Consider the following 19,845-nt stretch of genomic DNA (forward strand, 5'->3'; position numbering starts at 1 on the left):
ATTCCTCTGTTCTTGGTCACTATTGATACTTTGACCTCAGTGCCGCAGTCATTTGCTCTTATTCGCCTGCTCTCCATCTGCTCATTTGCTCACTTGTGTTGCGTCCGGTTATCACATCCCCAGTATATAGATCCTCCTTCAGTTCAGTAACACAGTGTCAGATCCTCCTGCTGTCCATTCTGTTGACTAAAATGTCAGTTTCTTCGTTCTCCTGCATTTCTCGACTCTGCCCACAACACCTCACACCCTTACAGTTTGAATATTTTAATTTCAAACGGCAACATTTTCCTTTCACCAAACTGAATTTGATCGCCTCACAGTGTCAGTGTTGCTTAGCGGGTAACGGCTTCCATCTCCCCAGACGTTACCCATAATGGGTGTGCCATCTGTCCGTGTTAATATGATGATTAACACAGGCCAGACGCCTCGGTAACTGAATCTCTTTACTCAGAGTTTTCTTTGACTCTCTTACTTTGCTGAATCTTCGGAAAAGTGTCTTCCTTTTAACTTTTTTATCCGTATTTCATTGCAGCGCTTTAGAACCCATTTTCTGGCCATCAAAATGGGAGGAACCCACCTGGTTGAGTTGATTGCCAGCCTCGCTCGTTCAGCTTATGTCGCGCCAGCGCTGTGACTGGAACTGCCTGCGCTTGGGAGAACTTCTGCCGTTTTTAATCTCTATTTAAAAGGCTTTCGAAAAGCCACTGAAACGTCCCGGGAAGGCGACCGATGTGAGCGAGGGAGATTTTCATTTCAGGTGAGTCGGAGCAGTTTATCTACAGGGGACAGGCCCGCAGCGTAGCTGGAAAGTTTATTCTATTTAGTGGGAGAATTCAGGGAGGGCAATCGCTGCTGGAAAAAAAAAAAAAGACTTTATCTGTTGAGGGAGACTGTAAAATCAGCAACATGACGGGAACATCCGAAACACGGATCGCCGTCGGGGTTCGTTCCGTCGCCGGGGCGGGTTGTCAGAGCGACGCGGGGTCACGCAGTCCACGTATTGTGCGGCTCTCCGATGTGACGGATTATTCTGTCAGCGTGCGCTCCATGTTTTCTGTGAATTGGGAGCAGAGACTAATGCTTCAAAGTGACACTGGACACAGGAAGCGGCGAGCTATTCTTAGACTCCCATCGACACGTTTCCTCGACGGTGATTAGTAATCACTCTCCCCCTGATGAGTTACAGTGAGTTATAGATTCATTAATTTTATGAATGTGTGCTACCCAGCTGTCATGAGTACCACAATTTAAGGGAGAAAACTTGTTGTCTCTTCTGCAAAGGGACATGTTGTTATTGTTTTTTGGGGTTTTTTTGGCACACCGATCCTGAATGTTTATGTGGTTTTCAATCAACGTAGGATATTCCTCATTTCGACTGTGTAGGTGAGTATTCTGCTGAAAGGTTCATTTCAGGTCGTTTTCCTCGATGTCGCACAATTCGCACATGCAACAACTCCACAAAAGTTTCCATCAAGGTTGAAGTGTCAGGAAATAAGTCATGTAATAAACAAGAAATTACCAATATATAGTAGAATAAGGACTTTATTGTCACTGTCACATAAACAACAAAATTAAAAAGATTACATCGACCAATAAAATAGGTAAGAGATCCAAAACGAATGAGGAATGGCCTTCATTTTCACGCTAATAATTTTTTAAAACTTTGTTTGTTTCAAAAATGTCCAATATACCTTGGCATTCTAAGTTATAAAAAAACATTCGTGAATATTTGGTGGTTTCACTGTGAAAAAAAACTGTAAATTTTTCCAACTCGGATTTTTAGTTTTTTATAAAACCTACCATGTAATCGCAGTTTCTTAAAAACAAAAAAAGTGCAAATTCATAAAGTTCAGGTTTTGCTGAGAAAAATGAAACCACATAAGGCAATGTTAGTGATTTCTATTGAGAAATATAGAGGTAGGATGAAAATTTGTCAAAAATGACCATTTATAGCATGGATCCCAAAGGGTTAAAAAGAAATGAATTTAAAAAATTGCACATCCACACACCATCACATAAGGTACAGGCATTATCTTTGACTGCACCAAGTCTGGTTATTGGTGACATCTGAGTTTTATTGCCCCGTCAAAATACAAAACGAGTTTTATGGAAATAACAACAAAAGATTTGATCTCTGACCGAGATTTATTCCACTCAAACTTCATAAGGTGCCTCACTGAGAACAAGAGCAGTTAAAAAACAAAGAGGCTAAGTGAGCCGGTACATGCTGACTGACTGTCTCCACAGGGCATCGATCAGCGCTGGAACAACATTAGCATTCCAGCCCGACACCGAGGCATTTACTGGACGTCCAAGGCAGAGCCAATTGATTTCTGCTGGTGCTCCCTTATATCATCCTCAGAGGTGAAATCTGCAGCTCTGTGTATTCACCCATCTACTAACTATGAGCCGTTGATGAGCCGAGTGGAGGCGAACGGGCAAAACCAAGCGGGAAGGTGATGGGGATTGGAAAAGCGACATCTTTCTGAATGACATTAGAGCGAGCGACACCAAGCTGATTTTCATTTGCGGTGGAGGAAAATTGCACCGTCTCATTTATTTATTTATTTTTCCATTAACAAGAGTTCACCTTTCTAATTTCCGGGCGGAGGGGTGAGTGAGGGGCGTTTTTCTGCTTTCCTGCGTAGGGAGCCGAGAGCAAAGGCTCATTACGAAGGGGTCTGGGCTGAGGAGCGGCCGGGGCCACGTGCCAAGCTCGACTCCCGTTGTGACAAACAGTGCTCTTTAGCTATTAATCAACAAGCTGAGAAATTGAAAGGACAGCAAGTTGCTAATGGAACAATTTGTCTCACTGTCAGGGGTTGAATTTCCAAGCTTCCACCATCTCATCCTACCGCTTTGAGTCATTCTGTCAAACTCCCCCTGTTTTTCCGCTCCAATCTCGGTCCCTCCAGCATCTTTCTCTGGGGTTGCTGTGCCTGTGTCACAGCAACCAACGCCAACGAAGGGGAAGGATTCACATTCTTGCACAAAGAAAATAATTGAGGACAAGAGAAGAGCACATTACTGTTATTGGAGTTTTGATTATACTTACAGCACCTCGCAAAAATATTTACACACCTTGAATATTTGCACAATATTACATGTTGCATTAAACTAAAACAACTTTAAGGTATTAAATTGCTGCATTAAGTCATGTGAATTAAAAACACATATACACGTTAGAGCATTGTGTCCTGAATCCCAAGCTAGAGCTTTAGCAGGAATCTTCACAGAATTTTATTTCACTTTAAAGCAACAGAATTTTGATTTGTGCAATTTCACGTCTTCAGAGTCCTCTGGATGTATGGAGAAGGTTGGGTTACATCAGAAAATCTATTTAAAAGAAAAAAAATCAAACATCAGTGAAACTTGGTAAAAGCCGGGCGTTAAGCTCCAAAGCTTAGGTTGTTTTGTTAAAACTCTGCTTACAGAGGCTGTTGAGACATTCTGGCTCAAATTGAGAATTTTAAACAAAACAGTGGACAAAAATATTAGTGTCTTGGGTTAGGGTAGAGACAAAACTAGAGAATATCTACTTTCCTCACAGTTCACTTACTTTTACATAAGAAATCCAATCCATCCATTGTCCATACACTCTTTGGTCGCAAGAGGCCCAACTTGAGCTGCCACTGGGAAACGTCACTAATCTGTTACAAAGCAAACAAAGACGCATTAGGGCAATGTCAAGAGAGACCATCCATCCATCCATCTTCTATTCACCCTTGTCCCTAATGGGGTCAGGAGGGTTGCTGGTTCCACTCCAGCTACGTTCGGGGCGAGAGGCGGGTTCACCCTGGACAGGTCACCAGCCTGTCGCAGGGCAACACAGAGACATACAAGACAAACAACCATTCACACACACACTCACACCTAGGGAGAATTTAGAGACACCAATTAACCTGACAGTCATGTTTTTGGACTGTGGGAGGAAGCCGGAGAACCCGGAGAGAACCCACCATGCACAGGGAGAACATGCAAACTCCATGTAGAAAGACCCCGGGCTGGCAATCGAACCCAGGACCTTCTTGCTGCAAGGCAACAGCTCTACCAACTGCGCCACTGTGCAGCCCGTCAAGAGAGACCCATTTACCCAATTTTTTGGGATTATGAGAGGAAGCCGGAGTACCTGGAGAGAACCCACACCTGCATGAAACGTAGCAGTGCAGCCAACGATACCATGACTAAGGTGGAGGCCCAACATACCTGGTGGAGGGCTATGCGGACCTGAAGAGGACGTCCGCCGGACATGCCTGCGCTAGGGTAAATTTTTATGACTGTACTTGGTGTTGCACAGTTAACTGCTCAGCAGGAAACAAAGTTCACATCGAACAGTCACACTGTACGTCCATTTTCTGGTCAGCACTGACTGGAGGCTACCGTGATGGAGAAAACAGCCGGGCGAGGCACCAAACTAGTTCATCAAACTTGTTAAGTGTTCATTACCACTGTGGAAAATGAAGGGGTTTGTCACGAGAAATGTTGGCAATTGGTACGCTTGACTATGAAATCCCAGCCGTTTGCAGACAGTGCATGCAGAGACTACGCAGCTCACAAGTACTTGGGAGCCTTTCGGATGTCTATTGGATGTCTTCTGGATGGAGGAGGAGATCCACCCATTGGGGGGACCGTGTTTCTCCACTGAACTTGGAATGCCTTAGGATTCCCTGGGAGGAGTTGGGCCAAGTGGCTGTGGAGAGGAACAAAGAGACTTACTAAGCCTTTCTTGTTTTAGGTGTTAATTGGCTTAACATCTCTTCAAATGCATCTGAGCAATCCCTGTAAGCTTCTAGGTAAGGCTCTAGGAAAGTATGAGGATGCCTGGAACAGTTGCATTTCTTCACCGGTGACTGCATAGTACTCAACTCACCATGTGCCCCATAACATTTGATATTATGTTGGATGCTATGTGGCGATGTCACACACAGATCTTACTATCAGGCTTTTCGCCAGAGGGGTCAAGCGGTCCATCGACCATTTTCTGTTCATGAGACTCTCTCTCTCTCTCCACATCTCTCTCCTTCTCAACTCCCTACTCCTCTGAATGATTCCATTAGGATCCCAGCACGTTGTCGTATGAAACAGAGCTGATGGGCTCAAGGCTGCCACATATCCACCATGACAACCAGTGATCGATGACGAATGACGGCTCGCTCTAATCAAGCCGGCCACGGGGATTGAACGCAAGCCTCCATAACTCGCTATGTTGTGAATACGCTGCGGTTTTCTCCCCTGAAACTTCTCTCTCTCTGCCTGCTGCCTCACTCTTCAATTTCTGTTATTTACTTCAGCCTTCCAACCTATAAATGCTCAGTTCGACTAACCTCTAGTCTTGACAACAGCTAAATTAGGCTCCAAACAAAGGAGTTGATCAGATAGAACTGCATCCCTCATAGACGACCTGAGGACATTTATTAGGGGAAGGTTCTTTCTTTTACTTTTTAAAAAATACCACTAAGCTGATTTTACATTAACCAGATGAAGGACACACACTCTGCTTCACCTTTACAGTACAATTTCTACTAGCGTTGTAGTACTTGAGACCGGTCTTGAAGACCACAACTGTAAAAATATCACTAAATTACCAGCCTTTTGTCCAGCAATAAGGCGACTTACTAATTGCGTGTTTCTGTCGCCGCTGTCACTGATGGCCTCTGCCTTTCTCTCGCACACAGCGCTTCAAGACACAGGAAGGAGGCCTTGGTCTTGACCCTAAAAGTCTTGGTCTTGTCTCGGTCGGTTTAGGTTGTGTTGACTACAACACTAACATCGATTATTAAATTCAGTGTCTCACATACTGTAGTGACAACTTTTTATTTTTTTTTACCATGTTTAAGATTTAAAATTTTGCTATACTGATTAATCTCTCCAATCTACAAATCCCAGTGAAAGTAAAATCATTTTAAACGAGAGAAGTCCTCTAGTTTTTGGGTTTCGCCTATTCCGAATGTTTAAACAAATTCTGACTCAAGACAAAAAGCAAAAGGAAGGGAGAGAAAAAAAAGGACACATCTAAGGAAAAGCAGTAGGGCTTCGACATGCTTGGTCCTCAAGAGAGAGGAGAGTATGTTCTGATGGATGCATCGGTGGAAGGCGAAAGAGCGATGGGGCCGAGATGAAGAGGATATGGGGAAGGGGGGCAGAGATGAATGAGACCCATGAGTCCATATGCTCAGATAAATTATTCACTTTCACGTTCTTCAATACATTGCTGCCAGCTGCCTTTCACTGAGTTTGTCAGGTGCCTGCTAAAGATGGAGCGGGAGGAGACGTGTCATTCATGAGACGAGCTGCAGGGAGAAAAACGAAAACAGTGGATAAAAGATGAAACTGTTGTTTACTGCTGGACTGGCTATGTGTTACATTACATAGCCAGTCCAGCCATGCAGTACAACACAAAAAAAGTCAAATGTTTTATATTAGATACGTGTTGATTAATTTGAGTTAATGTCTAAAATGTTCCTAAACTCAAATGAATCGCTGTCGTATTTTCACACCTACAGTATCTTATTGTCATAACGGATACTTTGTATTAAATATTTGTTTAATATCACTAAATTATTAAACAGAGACTGGTTTAATAATTTAGTGATAGCATAATCCATAATCTATGCTAATTATGCATTAGCATAGATTAGCCACTATGCTAATCTGAGTCATTTCTATCAAAACAGACAAGTTTTCATGATGATCAGAAGAGTTCTTCCTTGTGGTGTTCCACAGGGATCCATTTTGGGCCCCATGCTATTTATGTTGAGTTTTCCTTCGGAGATCATGTTTAGGAAATGTAATATGGTCTTCCATTGCATTGAAAAGCATTGTAGATCTGTCTACCTATTAAATTTACAAGTTGGTAATCGCAAAAAAGTTAAGGAAAAGTAGTCATTGTCTTAATGAGGGTGAGACAGCTCAATTATTTTTGGGAAGCCCAAAGTCGCATTAATCAGGAAACACTAAGAAATGATCTTACCAATGAAGCACGGTGGTGGAACTGTCATGCTGTGTGGATGTGTTTCATGTGGACGGCAAAAAGTTTTTCACTAAATGTTAGTTGCTGTGAGAAATGCAACTAAAATGATCAACTAAATCGCAGGGTTTCTCCCAGTGTAACATAAGCCTGGCGGGCCACCAGGCTTAGCATTGCTTAGTCTTTTAAAATGTTTGCATTTTTGATTTGTTTACAGTTGGTATTCACGTATTTATCTTCAAATCTTTTAATAACACATAATCATCAAGTGACCTTGAAATGTGATGGAGATGTTTTGTCTTTATAAATGAATAACTCTGATTTGAGAGAACTAAACATGTACGCAAAACAGGCAAGCTTTTACAGCAACAGATCAAGAACACGGGGCCAGAACATTTTAAAGCTTATTCTCAATGTCGTCACGTTACATTTGTATTCTGTTTGATGCTCGCTCTCGCTGTAGTCTCTGTCCATTTAGACTGCTTCAATTTGTATTAAAATGAGTGAGATTTGAATGTACTTTCCTCTGAATACAAATTGTTAAAAACGCTATTCATCACAACAGTTTGCTTACAGGTTGATGGGCACTAATTGCAGCAAAGTCATGGGTGTAGGTTTTTTCAGCGTCGGTGGGTAGTGGTCTGGATGATGGCAGCTTCCAGCCGTTCAGAGGGCTTTTTAACACCCAGAGGGCTTGGAGGACAGACTTTAACGATCTACCCAATTACAGAACAGCTCTGCCTGTCTGAGGTTGGTACTTAGACGCTAACAGCCCGCTAGTTTGTCTTTAGCATTTCTCAGACGGTCGGCCTCGCATGCTGCGACTGCGGTCCGGGCTGTCCCTCTCAAAGCACTTTTAAGAGATTTCAAGCAGCAAGTTTAATCCAGAGCCTCAAAACGTATCGCCAAAATTGAGTCAAGTAGATCTCAGAGATGTTCTGTTTAATTGAAACTGAATTAAATCTTAAATGGAAGCTGCGGCCGTCAGAACACAGTTATTTTGTTGCGGGTTTTTTTTTCTCTCTCTCTGCATAACGAGGAGGGTCCCACTGAGACACAACATGTCTGTCTCCAGGGAATCCACGTCCAAACGCAGCACAGCAGGAAAAGCCTTTCACAGTCTGAGGCACACAGCTGCATCACGCCCAGTGGTCAATTAAATGGTTTTAAACTCACACAACACACACACCCAAACGCAATTAGATTTTTGGGTTTCTTTTCATTACATTATGGATTATTTTGTTGGCACCACTGGTGCAGATGTGTAAAGATCCTGAAATAAACTCATATTTTATCACAGAAGGAGGAAATAAGTTGAAAAGTCCAACCATTAAGTTTGGGCATATACTCAGTAGGTAAAAATACAACGGAGTATTAGAGATTTGTTTTTTTTGGGGGGGGTGGGTAGGAGAATAAAGTCATAAAATTACTAAAGAAAAGCTGCAAATTTCGACACAGTTGTCTTGTGCGTGTGGTTCTTTCCTTGAAATAGACTCCGTTGTTTGCACAATCCTTTTATCGACCTGCGACTGATGATAATTTGATGCCGACGTGCTAAAAGATTAAGTGAGTCCCTATTTGTAAAACTATTACCAAAGATTTCACAAGATGCTCAACATTCTTCGTTTTAACTTATTGTTATAAAATCACCACTTCGTTCTGCTAATATTACGACTTTTTCCTTTGTCTTATCCGACCGCAAAGTAATTCTTGTATTATTTAGACTTTATTGTTGCAAATGGAAACTGGAGCGGACTGTGTTGAAAAACACAATTGTTTAGCAGGATGATGATCTGACACACATGTTGAAATTAGCATAGAAAAAGATTCGCCAGACACAAAAAAAAAAGGCAAACGCAGTAACTAGACCTAAACTGCCGGGGTTGGATGAAGAGATGATCTAGAGAGATTGCACAATGGACTGGATGTTATGGATTGATGGAACCAGCATACTGAGAGACACAAGGAAGCAAGCAGCCACATTTATTCTTGTTCCTTCCAGGTTAAGATTTAAGATAGTTTTCATTAAACCAGGAAGTTCAACAGGAAATAAGTCCTGAAATAAGGAGAATGTAAAATGTATATTTCTTTTGTATTTCAGATACCCAAGAAGATGCACAGTTTGACAAAAAAGAGCAAAGAATTTAAATTATACTGATGGCTGCATCGGGAAGCAGTCGCATGGTTGCACGAAACTTTAACAGAAAACATGGAACGAGCGTGTCTCACACACACACACACACGCACACGCACACACACACACGACACTGTGGCAAAACTTATTTGAAAGTTTCAGAAAACTGGAAATGTTGCAAATTGACCATGAAGTGGTCCGAGACATGCAACGATTACACACAAAATAAAAATGGTTGTCCAATAGAAAATGTTTATTTTTTCTATGTATGGAAACTTATGGCCCACCCTGTAGAACTGGTAAAAACAACAACAAAAAAAATCAGGTCAAAAAATGATTTAGATCCAGATGTTTATCATGGAGTTAAATGATATTTTAAAAGATAGAGAATGAATAAAGTTAATCTGGATGAGAAAAAAAAATATTTCTGAAAAGTGGAAAGCTGAAAATGCTTTGAGGTGCAAGCTGAACGCGGAATGGATTATAGGACTTAATTACATCTTTTTTCTCTTTTTTTAGAAAGAGCATTTCGGTCAAATGTGAGATAGGCTTACCTGGGAGTATAAAACTCAGGGTGATGGAGGGAAACGGGATGAAACTCAATTTCCTCCATTACCTAAGATTAGGAAGCCTTGGCTGGCTTAGTCTGCTCCTCTTCAGGTCCGGGGAGAGACACAATACAGAAAGGCCGGAGAGCAGACAGCTATAGAAAAACGCCCAAAAGAAATTGGAACCAGGGACAAACAATTGATCTGAAACCTGGGAGAGGGCAAGAGGTGGAGGTGCTTTCAAGGAGCCAAGAAAAAGGCGGTAACCAGACAAGGCACAGAGCGAGACAGAGCGCATCGAGGGTCATTTGGAATCAAGAAGTAGTTTTGGTAGTTTTCACAAAGATGTGGCGGCTGTTGAAATGTATTGTTATGAAGCGTCTGTCTCTAACAACATGAAACATGACACAGAGCTGGTTGGACACGTTTCATCCATCTAACAAAGATTAAGTCTGAAATCCACCACTTTCTCTCTAAAACCATTAAAAATGAAACAGAGCTCCTTGAAATGAAACTGGGATTCTTAGAATTTCTTTAAAAAAATTAACTCCTGTTAAACACAACCACACAGAATCACCTTTCAGGGCAATTACAGATACAGTTCTGTTAGGGTTTATGTTCCAGTTACAAACTGAAGTTTGTGGTAATTTTATCAGCAAAACATAATTATCCACAAAAGCTGGGACCTCCTACTTGTAATACAGAAAACCTCGGGCTTTGTGTTTGGTGTTTTCCTGACTGTCTGAACCTTCAAGATAGAATATTAAGCTGTTTAAAAAAATAGCTGCCAATATCCTCAGATGTGACCGAAATATTTAGTTACTAAGCTAAATATTTAGCCAGCAACGTAAATATTTAGTAAGCAACCCAAATATTTTGCTAGCAACTCAAATATTTGGTTAGCATGCTAAATATATAGCTAGCAACCTAACTATTTACTAAGCAAGCCAAATATTTAGTTGGTAAGCTAAACATTTAGTTAGCTAATTATTTAGTTAGCTAAATATTTAGCTAGCAAAATAAATACTGGTTAGTAAGTCAGATATTTAGGTCTGAGCTAAGTATTTGCTTTGGAAAATAAATATTTACTTCGTAACTAAATATTTTTAATCTCTATGACAAGCTAACCAAAATACTGCTGTTAATTTGTTTTACTGTGTAACTTTACAAGAAGAAGTGCATACAGTCTAAACACACATCAATTGGCTTATTTAACATACGATGTGTCGTGCTGGACTTCTTCCACTGATAATTTGGCTCTGTATCTGAATCTGGTGTATAATTTTGAGGCAATTAGATAAGAGAAAAGCCCTAATCAATTCCAACTAGTGACCTTCCACATAGTTTGCTGTATGTATGACAAAAAAAACAGACTGAGATTAATGTGACCTGCTGATAAGTACATGTAAACTTACAGTCTACACATTATATCACAGTAGTAGTGTTATTCTAATAAAAATAGATCCTTGTTATATGAATCAGCTATAAGTAATAAAAATAGTTTGTCTTTTCGATTTTATCTCACATGCGTTTGTTTGAATATTTGCTGCGCTGCGTTTAAGTCGCGTAGTTTCGTCCTTAAGCAGCCAGCTCCAGGTGTGAGCGTAAACTTTCTTAGCCGCTCAGTTTCGTCCTTCTATTAGGAGCAGTAGGGCAGAATCTCAGCCAAACACACCTAACAGCACCACACACAGCGATGAAAAACAAAACAGCAGAAGAAAGCAAATCATAAAGCATGTCCTCTAAATCAGTTCGACGCTTCATTCACGGGGGTAAAAAAAACCCATCAAAAGTATGCTTTTTAATGATGTAGCCCTCGAAGAAAGAAAAAAAAATAAGGGAGAATAAATTATTGAAGTTGTTTACTGCGCTCCCGTTTTTAATTAAGCAAGCCAGATGCAGTGTAGGGTGGAGAATGTGCTCTACTCAGTGGAACGGATACCTTGGCCATGATGAATGAGCTGTCGCCTCCAATTGTTGCTCAACTTCTGTCTCCTTGACACCCGGGATCTCCCACTGCTGCTGGGCTCCACGCAGTCGCAAGGTCGCAGGTCACGCTAGCGTGTTGGGTTCTGATCCAAAATGAGAACAGAGAAACTGATTATTCTGCCATCACTGCAGTTTGTTGTAATGAATAAACAAAACAGCAAAAATCTGCTCTGAATCAATACATGAATCAATATCATTTAGCAGTTGATTTTACATTAAGCTGACATTTTTAGTAAGCCATTCATTTCATTGGAATTTAAAGGGAAAGACATTTAGTTAGCATTGTGTTAGTGTTTCTATATAACTAAATGTTTGTTAGCTAGCTAGTTAGCTACATTTATATGTTAGCTAGGTAACTAAATATTAGTTAGCTATATTTACATGCTAGCTAGCTAACAAAAAGTACCTAACACATATGCTAGCTGGCTAATATTTAACTAAATGTTAGCTAGCTAACATATAACTAAATGTTAGCCAGCTAACATCTTAAGCTAGCTAACATCTAGTTGTGAACAATTGTGAAGTAGACAGAAAATTGTACAAGATTCAATTTTATTTTTTTTACAAATACAAAGTTGAAAAGTGCAGTGTGCAAAAGTATTGCCTTTTCCCTTTTCTCTGAGAGCAACCAATTGCCTTCAGAAGTTGCCAGATGACTGCCAGTGATTAAGCAGAGTCCATCTGTGTGACATCTAACCTCCGTACAAACGCAGCTGCTCTGTGAAACAGCTCAGATGTTGGTTCAGAGAATATTGGGGAGCAAACGCCATCATGACGTTACCCCCAACTCTACTGGAGGTGTATAGGCTGTTTTAAAAGTTGGATCTTAGGTGGCAAGTTTATTGCTTTAGTTTAGCTTTTCAAATCTTGACTGTAAGAGCAGTAAAATATTGAGCCAGAATTATGTCAGAAGCTGGTCGATTGAGAGAAAAAGTGTGGAACTTTGTGGAAATTTAAGTGATACTGTATGCATATGCTAGTGGTTCATTGTCAGTACAGGAAAAAAGTGATATGTGCATTTTTAAAAGCTCCAAATTGACATAACATGCTAATAATGACTATTGTATGTAAGCTTGTAACCAGGTCTGTCAACCTCTGTAACAGGAAAACGTTAAGGAAAAGCAGTTACGGGAGATCTCTGGTCTCTTCAACAGACGGGTTAAAGGCTGTAGTGGGTTCACATCTCTGGAAGAAACTACCTTGAAGAAAGACACAGAGGACAGAGTTGGCTGTGCTGTGGTGTGACAGGAGGCATTACTGCAACTTCTCTGTCTTTGTCAGCAGGAAGGGCAGAAAGAACAACCCCAACAGCTACACTTTGGACGAAGAAAATAAGGGTGGAGACAAAGAGAGAACAGAGAGAGAGTAATGGAAATTTCTCATGATTGTCATCAATTGATGTAACCGCTTTAAGAAATCATTCCTGCCTTTCCAACTCGGCCAATCACTTGAATGGTACCTTTGGTGTCTCTGGGGGAATAGGCAGAGTGATTACTTTGTTGTGGGTAACCATCACCTTCTTGAGGATAATGTGGATAAAGTAACGTAGGGAGGAAGGAAAGGAATGTGATCAATAAATGTTGATAAATCTCCATTGTGTTCTTTCTGATGTGTTTAGTAATTTCCAATGTCCAGGAAAAAAATCAAAAAAAGTTTGTTGAGGTTATGCTTTTTGTAACATTCAAACTTTCAGGGACACGTAAATCTGGGTTTTCATCACCTCGAAGCCATAATTATCAACTTTACAGGGAAGACAGGCTTGACATATTTCAGTCTGTTTGATAGGTTCTTAATACATATGAGTTTCACTTTATGAAATGACAACTGTTTTTACACCTGATGGTTGATGTCTAAGATTTTGAAAAGAATCCCAAATACCTTTTCTTAAATACTCCTTTGTGATATTTGGCGAGATTATACAGGTCAAAGAAGATGACCCAAAAAAAATTGTTTAATTATGAATATCAAATTTTTACCATGCTAAGTTAAAACACAAATAATCTCAATATAATTAAAAAATTAGCACATCTAATTTATATACAGTCAAATGCAATCGTACAAAGTAATTAGATTCAGCGACACACAGAGCAATCTGATCTTAAACATAATGCAGCACAGGTTAAAATTAAAATTTCCCAAAGGTCTGCCTTAAAGCATGCAGCTTGGAACGAAGGCAGGGAGTCGTCCAGCAGCAAAGCCACCAGAAACAAACCATCAGTCAGACGCAGACACTATGCTCAGTCTGCGTTTCTATGGCGAAAGTAAAAGCACCAAATCTTACAAAGTATTTTTGTCCAGTTTCTGGAGGAAATGCTTTTTAAATAAGACTACATTAGCTCACAAGGAAATGTTCTGTAAGATCTAGGAGCTCATTTTAAGTGAATAACTCTTGAATATTTAGTTTAAAAAGTTTTAGTTTCACTGACATTTCCCACACACTAAAAATAACATGAGGATGAAATGCTTGTTATAGGTGAAAAAAAAAAAAAAACTGTCAGTGAAACTAGCATTTTGTCAACGTTCAAGAATTACTGATGTAAAACAATCTCGCATATCTTGCTAACAAGTTTCTCGTTTGCTAGTTTTGTCTTATTTTAAAGAGATTTCCACTAATACCTGGTAAGATCTTGTCACAAGCTTTTGCGTTGTAACCAAACTAGTCCGCTAAAGGAGACGCTCTGAGGTATTTAGGAATGCTGCATAAACCGCAACGTCATTTCCGTCAACGGTCTGGAGCTATTTATATCCTCGACCCGTCTTTAGCGGCGCTGAGCTTTGACATCGTGTGTCTGTAAATGTAGAGGTGCAACCTCTCTTTGGAGCAAAGCAAAGCCCCCACTTTCCATGTTTCATTTTTCTGACTGATTGAGGCCTAAGCCTTAAGAAGTGGGCCTCATTTCTGATACTTATCATTCTATTAGATCTCTGGGATGAGGAGCTACACAGCCGGGAATCCGCTTTGAGGATTTTTCTTTTTTTTATGACCCCGAATCGATTTCAAGTAAAGTGATGACATTTATTAAGTGTTACAAATTTCAATGGCTCATCACATTGATTTAAGAAACTATTTTAAGTCTGTGTTTTTCTTAATTCTCATTCACCTCACAGTAACTTTATGAGTTACTGTAGAGTGACCAGACGTCCTCTTTTTCCCGGACATGTCCTACTTTTCAGACCTAAAAAAATGTCCGGGGGGGAATTTCAAAATCGTCCGGGATTTTGGTCAACTGCCTCAAAACACATTACATAGCTTACAGTGCATTGTGATTACATTGCCACTCCGTTCCACTACTCCATTCCAGGTTTCTTTGTATGGTAAATTAGTCACGCCCTTCTCCCCAAATCCAATCACGTTGCATTATGTGTGCGAGTGTGAGTGGGAAAAGTAAAGATAGCTGAGTTGACTTGTACACCGGCTGCTAGACTAGTTAAACCCCCCCACCTCGCCCCCGCCAACAAAGTTACTGTAAATAAAAAAGTATTTAAAAAAAATAATTCATGTTTGGATTGAGTCCTAACATTAATTTTAACGTTACTTTCAAAGTCATAAAGAGTCTTTTAAATGTAGCGACACGCTAAACAGTATTAATTCAGTAGCTGCGTTTCCATTACAAATGTGCGCAAATCTTTGTCTATATCCTGCTAACGTCAAAAACCTTGTGTGACGTGACAAAATATTTCCATTGCAGGTTTGAGAAATGCATACATCTCCATATGACTGAAGACTCTCCTCATTCGAGCACAACAGCTTTTTATCAAAATACCGGTACATTTATTTTTGTGATTTCAACATCACGTCAGCGTCTCTATATAAGTTAAAGTTTGCTACTCAGTATGACATGATATCTAACTCTTGTAGAAGTTGTATTAGTCATTTGTTAATTAAAAAGCAGCAGCTTATGGCACTACGCATCTTCAAAACGACCTTAACTGAAAGGAGGCGACCACCTGAACGGTCAGAACTAAGAACTGTGTCTGCTGCTGTGTCTGACGGTGATGAAAGACGTGTGAAAACTTGCCAGCGCTTATCACCAACCGAATCAATAGTTTATGAGCCCCGGTCGCTCTTTCAACAACTTCTCAATAATTTACTGCACAAAATCTCTCTGAAGCGCTCTTTAGTAGCACATCTTGTTTTTCTTTGCTTTTTCGAAGGCTCACTTCGTATGTCTCACGTACAGAAAAAAAAAAACAACAAAACGTGAAATAACCCACGAAGCACAGCAGGGTTTAGTTTTCTTACTCTGACTTGAGACGATGGCATCGTCAAGGAGCTCTCAGGTCACGTCAACGAAAGAAAGAACGTGATCAAAGACGTGCCAGTAAAAGACAGAGTTCCCAGTAATGTCATACTTTGTCCCACATGGTAGAGTTGATCTCGAGTCTTCTTTTTTTGAAACATTTTCCACCTTTAATGTGACATTTATCTACAAATCGCTTGATGGTGGAAATGTGGAAAGAGGAATGTGAAAACAGGAACATCCTGAATGCATAATTCTGCAAAATCCGCTTTTTGTCTTTCAGCTTTCGTTGACAGGCATCTGTCCACATCTGGACTTGCTGAAGTTGTCCAGATCTCTCAGGTTATGAGGATACCTCTCATTCAAATGCCTCTTCAGGTGAATTTATTACCGGAGTGTAGCTGATTAGACTGTTTTATACTGGAGGTTTGAGGTGAACAGAATGAAAGGAAATGGGGAGAGTACAGAACCCTGTGGCACTCCCATGCTACTGACCACCTGTAACTGGTGAGGCCTCCACCTGTGTCCTCTGGAGTTTCAGACAAAGCAAGAGAGGTTGAATTGTGCTAAATTGTTTTATAATAGTATTAATAGTTTTCCACGGTTATTTTAGACCTTTGGAACATGTTTAGTGAAGTCAGTAAAGAAGAATGAAAAGAGACAATAAGATAAGAGATTAACTATGACTGGCAACTTGCACCCAAAAATACAATCCAAAAGTTAAACTAGTATCAGACTGAATAAAGGGGTATGACAAAAAAAAAAAAAGCAAAATGCACCCGAAATGCAATAAAAGTGGCTTCTAGTTTTCTCTCATCAGCAAAGCGCTGACCGCTCACGGCAACAAACCTGGAAAGATGCATAACTGATAAAACTGGCAATGATTCCTCTGAGAAAAAGGAGCCATTTAAAACTTGCTGAGTTTCTCAGTGAAGGAACAGACACGTGGTCTTTAGACGTGGTGTCTGTGAAAACCATCAGTACTTAAATCACAGCGTTAGTTGGGCTGTTGACGATGCAGCCTGTCTTATGTCCACATGAAATGATTCAGTCTCCAAAGTTTCTCCTGTACTGTGAGAAGTCCAGGTCCACTTTAACGAGGAGCTCAGCTTGGTGGACGTGGAATTCGTGGCTGAAGCTTAATAATAACGTCTTTGTGTTAGGCAGAGAGTTTTATTAATCCAAATCGTTTGATTAATGTTTTAGCAATCAATTATTCTGACGATTTATCAATTAATTAGATTTTTTTTTTAAGTTGGCACATTCTGCAGATTTTAACCACGTCAGAATGTTCTTACTTACAATATTAGAAATACATTCAAATATGCAAATAATCAATAATTTCATTCCTTTTAACATTGTGTTGCCTAAAATAAAACAACTTGGCATGGCGTTACTGTATGCTTGATCATTTATGGATTCATTGATTAATTAATTTCTACTTTCTTATTAATAATTGCGTATCAAGGATGCTTAACAGACTTGCTGAACTCCTCAATATAAATATGTCGCTGTACAGTTTTGGCTTAATTACTGCTCACAGTATATTGTTCTTCTAACAAATGTATTTCTTTAAGTTTGTATGCTTCATTTTTATTGTTCTATCCATTATTATTACCTATATTGATTTAATAAACTGGACTGTTTATTTCAGTTCAGTTTTCTTGGTTATTTAAGAGCATCCCTCCCAGAAAAGAAAAAGTGTACGGGTGGAAGAGTTTCAATAATCGATTAATCAAAACTAATTCGATTAATTAGTTGGCTACAAGCCGTCTTGCTTTTCTCGTGAGAGATACTATTGAAAGGACGGTCATGATAAGCCATGCAGTTCACCTGCTCTTATTTATTTATTTATTCTTTGCACTAAAATTCTCCATCTGTAAAAACATCGTGTCAAAGATTATTTTCATCTAAAGCAAACTGATGTCATTAAAAACAAACTTGTTGAAGCAGCGAACAGCAGAGATGGTAAAAACTAGCAAAGGAAGAAAAAAAAGCTTTACTCAAGGTTCAAACTTCAGAGCTCCTGCATAAAACAGACATCCTGCATATTGGATGTTTTGATGTCACGTTAAACACAAAAGAATCTGAATGAATGATGTGAATGTGAGCACTTATTGTTTTAGTTTTGCCCAGTGAGATTCACACTTCCCTTCTGAAGCCGATTTCTTCGCAACAAATGTATCTAAATCAAGAGCAAAGAGGATTTCCAAAGAACACTTATTTTACAAGTTGGATAAAGTTTCAGATTCACATGATTAGCCGACAAAATCCATTTTTCCCAGGAAGTGTCTGAGGTGGAGCAGCCCCTTCTTTCTGTGCGTATAATAAGCGTTAAGAGCTCGGCTCCGCTACGAAAACAGCACGGAGGACAGTCGTGTTTCCAGAATGACAATGAGTTGTTGACAAGGAGCCGCAGGTGGATGTGACGGAGAGAGATGAATGAGGCCACAGAGGCAGAGATCAAACCTTTTCGGCGCACCTGCTCACACCTGTTTGCTACTTCGTCTGATCCCCCTCCAGAAGCCGAGCACAAAGAGGCACGCGGATGAAGCCGTGGGTTTACCTCTACGCATCCAAACAGGAAGCGCTGTTTCAGCGTCGCTCAACAGAAACGCGTCTGACACGCCTGTCTTCAGGAAGGACGGTCTGGATAAGCTGATCTATTGAAGACTATTGAGAACCAAACTTCTATGTTTAGCAGAGGGTTGGAAATGTTCTGTTCTTAAAGAAAATTTCTAGATTTCCCACAATTTCCGGAGAGATTAGTCTTCGAATAAGTTTTTTTTTTTTTTCTTCATGCACAAAGTGAATAGTGAAAACCAAACAGGATTTCCAAACAAACACTTCATAACACCCGTCAGTCAGATTTTGTATGTCGTGAAAAATCTCTGCATAAAGGTCCAGCATCGATTAATCCTCAGTCTAATTTAGGTCCTCAGAAATAACCGCCGCAGCTGTCCCTGACCTTTTAGTAAAATGACGTCAGCTCTGAGTGAATTATCATATTAAAGGACAGTGTTCTGGTATTGCCCGGTACGTTCTGCATTGCAGAGATCTTTGGCAGCTGGACTCTGACCGTGTCACTTCTCCTACTCCAGTCATTTTGCTGGGAAACAAGAAATTCTCTCGTGCAGAAATTTGTTCCCTCTTATTTTCCCCCTTTAATCATATTTTGAGTGAACAGGATGGAAATGGTTGTAGAAAATAAACCTCCAAAACTCATGGCTAAAATTGAGAAATGAGTGTCATCTTGTGATCTTTGAGTTCCCATAGTAACCATTTGATCATTTTGGTATGACACCAGGTTGTTTAGCACTGATGTAAAAAAAAAATAAAAATAATAAGATTAGTTAATTCTAAATTTTACTGGGACTTTAATTGCGTGTGTGATCAGACAAAAGAAAATATGTTGTCACATTGGATCCAATGTTCTGGAATTCACAGTGTTCTGCTGCGTCAGGACCGGGTACATTATTTTTAATTTCTTTCTTTATTTTAAATCTACAAATTAGGCAATCAGCTGACCATGTGGAAATTAAATTTTAGCCCTACTGGAGTCAGATAGTTATTGCCCATAATAATGTAGAAGCAGATCAGGTGGCGTCAGGTCCAGGATCCACCATAGTACGGTAAGTGCCACAGTGTTGCATAAGATTAAGATTAAGCTCTCATGCAGTGGAATTTCAAACATGTCCAAAACAATGTGTCAGTCTGATACAGCTGGGGAATCAAATCGTGCTCGTAGTGTAAGAATGACAAATGGGGACCTTGCATTTGGCGGGACGATACATTTCTAATGGTACCGTGTCTTACAACACCAAAGATCAGGCTTCTCAGCGTCAAACACTGCAACATGTGCATGGCATCGTGGACTTTTTGACAAGCCTGAATATTTTTTAGTGAAATCTAGTGGACTGAAAATGGAAAACTGGTCTTTCATCAAGATAATGACCCAAAAACATT

At 40.0% G+C, this 19,845-nt stretch overlaps 1 long non-coding RNA gene across 1 annotated transcript; it reads right to left on the reverse strand.

The window, feature by feature from the left end:
• Window positions 1–3,588: 3,588 nt before the first annotated feature.
• LOC122823161 lies at window positions 3,589–18,474 on the reverse strand. The gene is made up of 3 exons (XR_006369296.1): window positions 18,362–18,474; window positions 11,592–11,721; window positions 3,589–3,650 (listed from the first exon to the last, which is right to left on the reverse strand). It is a non-coding gene; the product is annotated as an uncharacterized LOC122823161 (long non-coding RNA).
• Between the last annotated feature and the right edge of the window lie 1,371 nt (window positions 18,475–19,845).

The sequence above is a fragment of the Gambusia affinis genome, linkage group LG20 (genome assembly GCF_019740435.1).
Source record: "Gambusia affinis linkage group LG20, SWU_Gaff_1.0, whole genome shotgun sequence".
In the NCBI taxonomy this organism is placed as follows: domain Eukaryota; kingdom Metazoa; phylum Chordata; class Actinopteri; order Cyprinodontiformes; family Poeciliidae; genus Gambusia; species Gambusia affinis.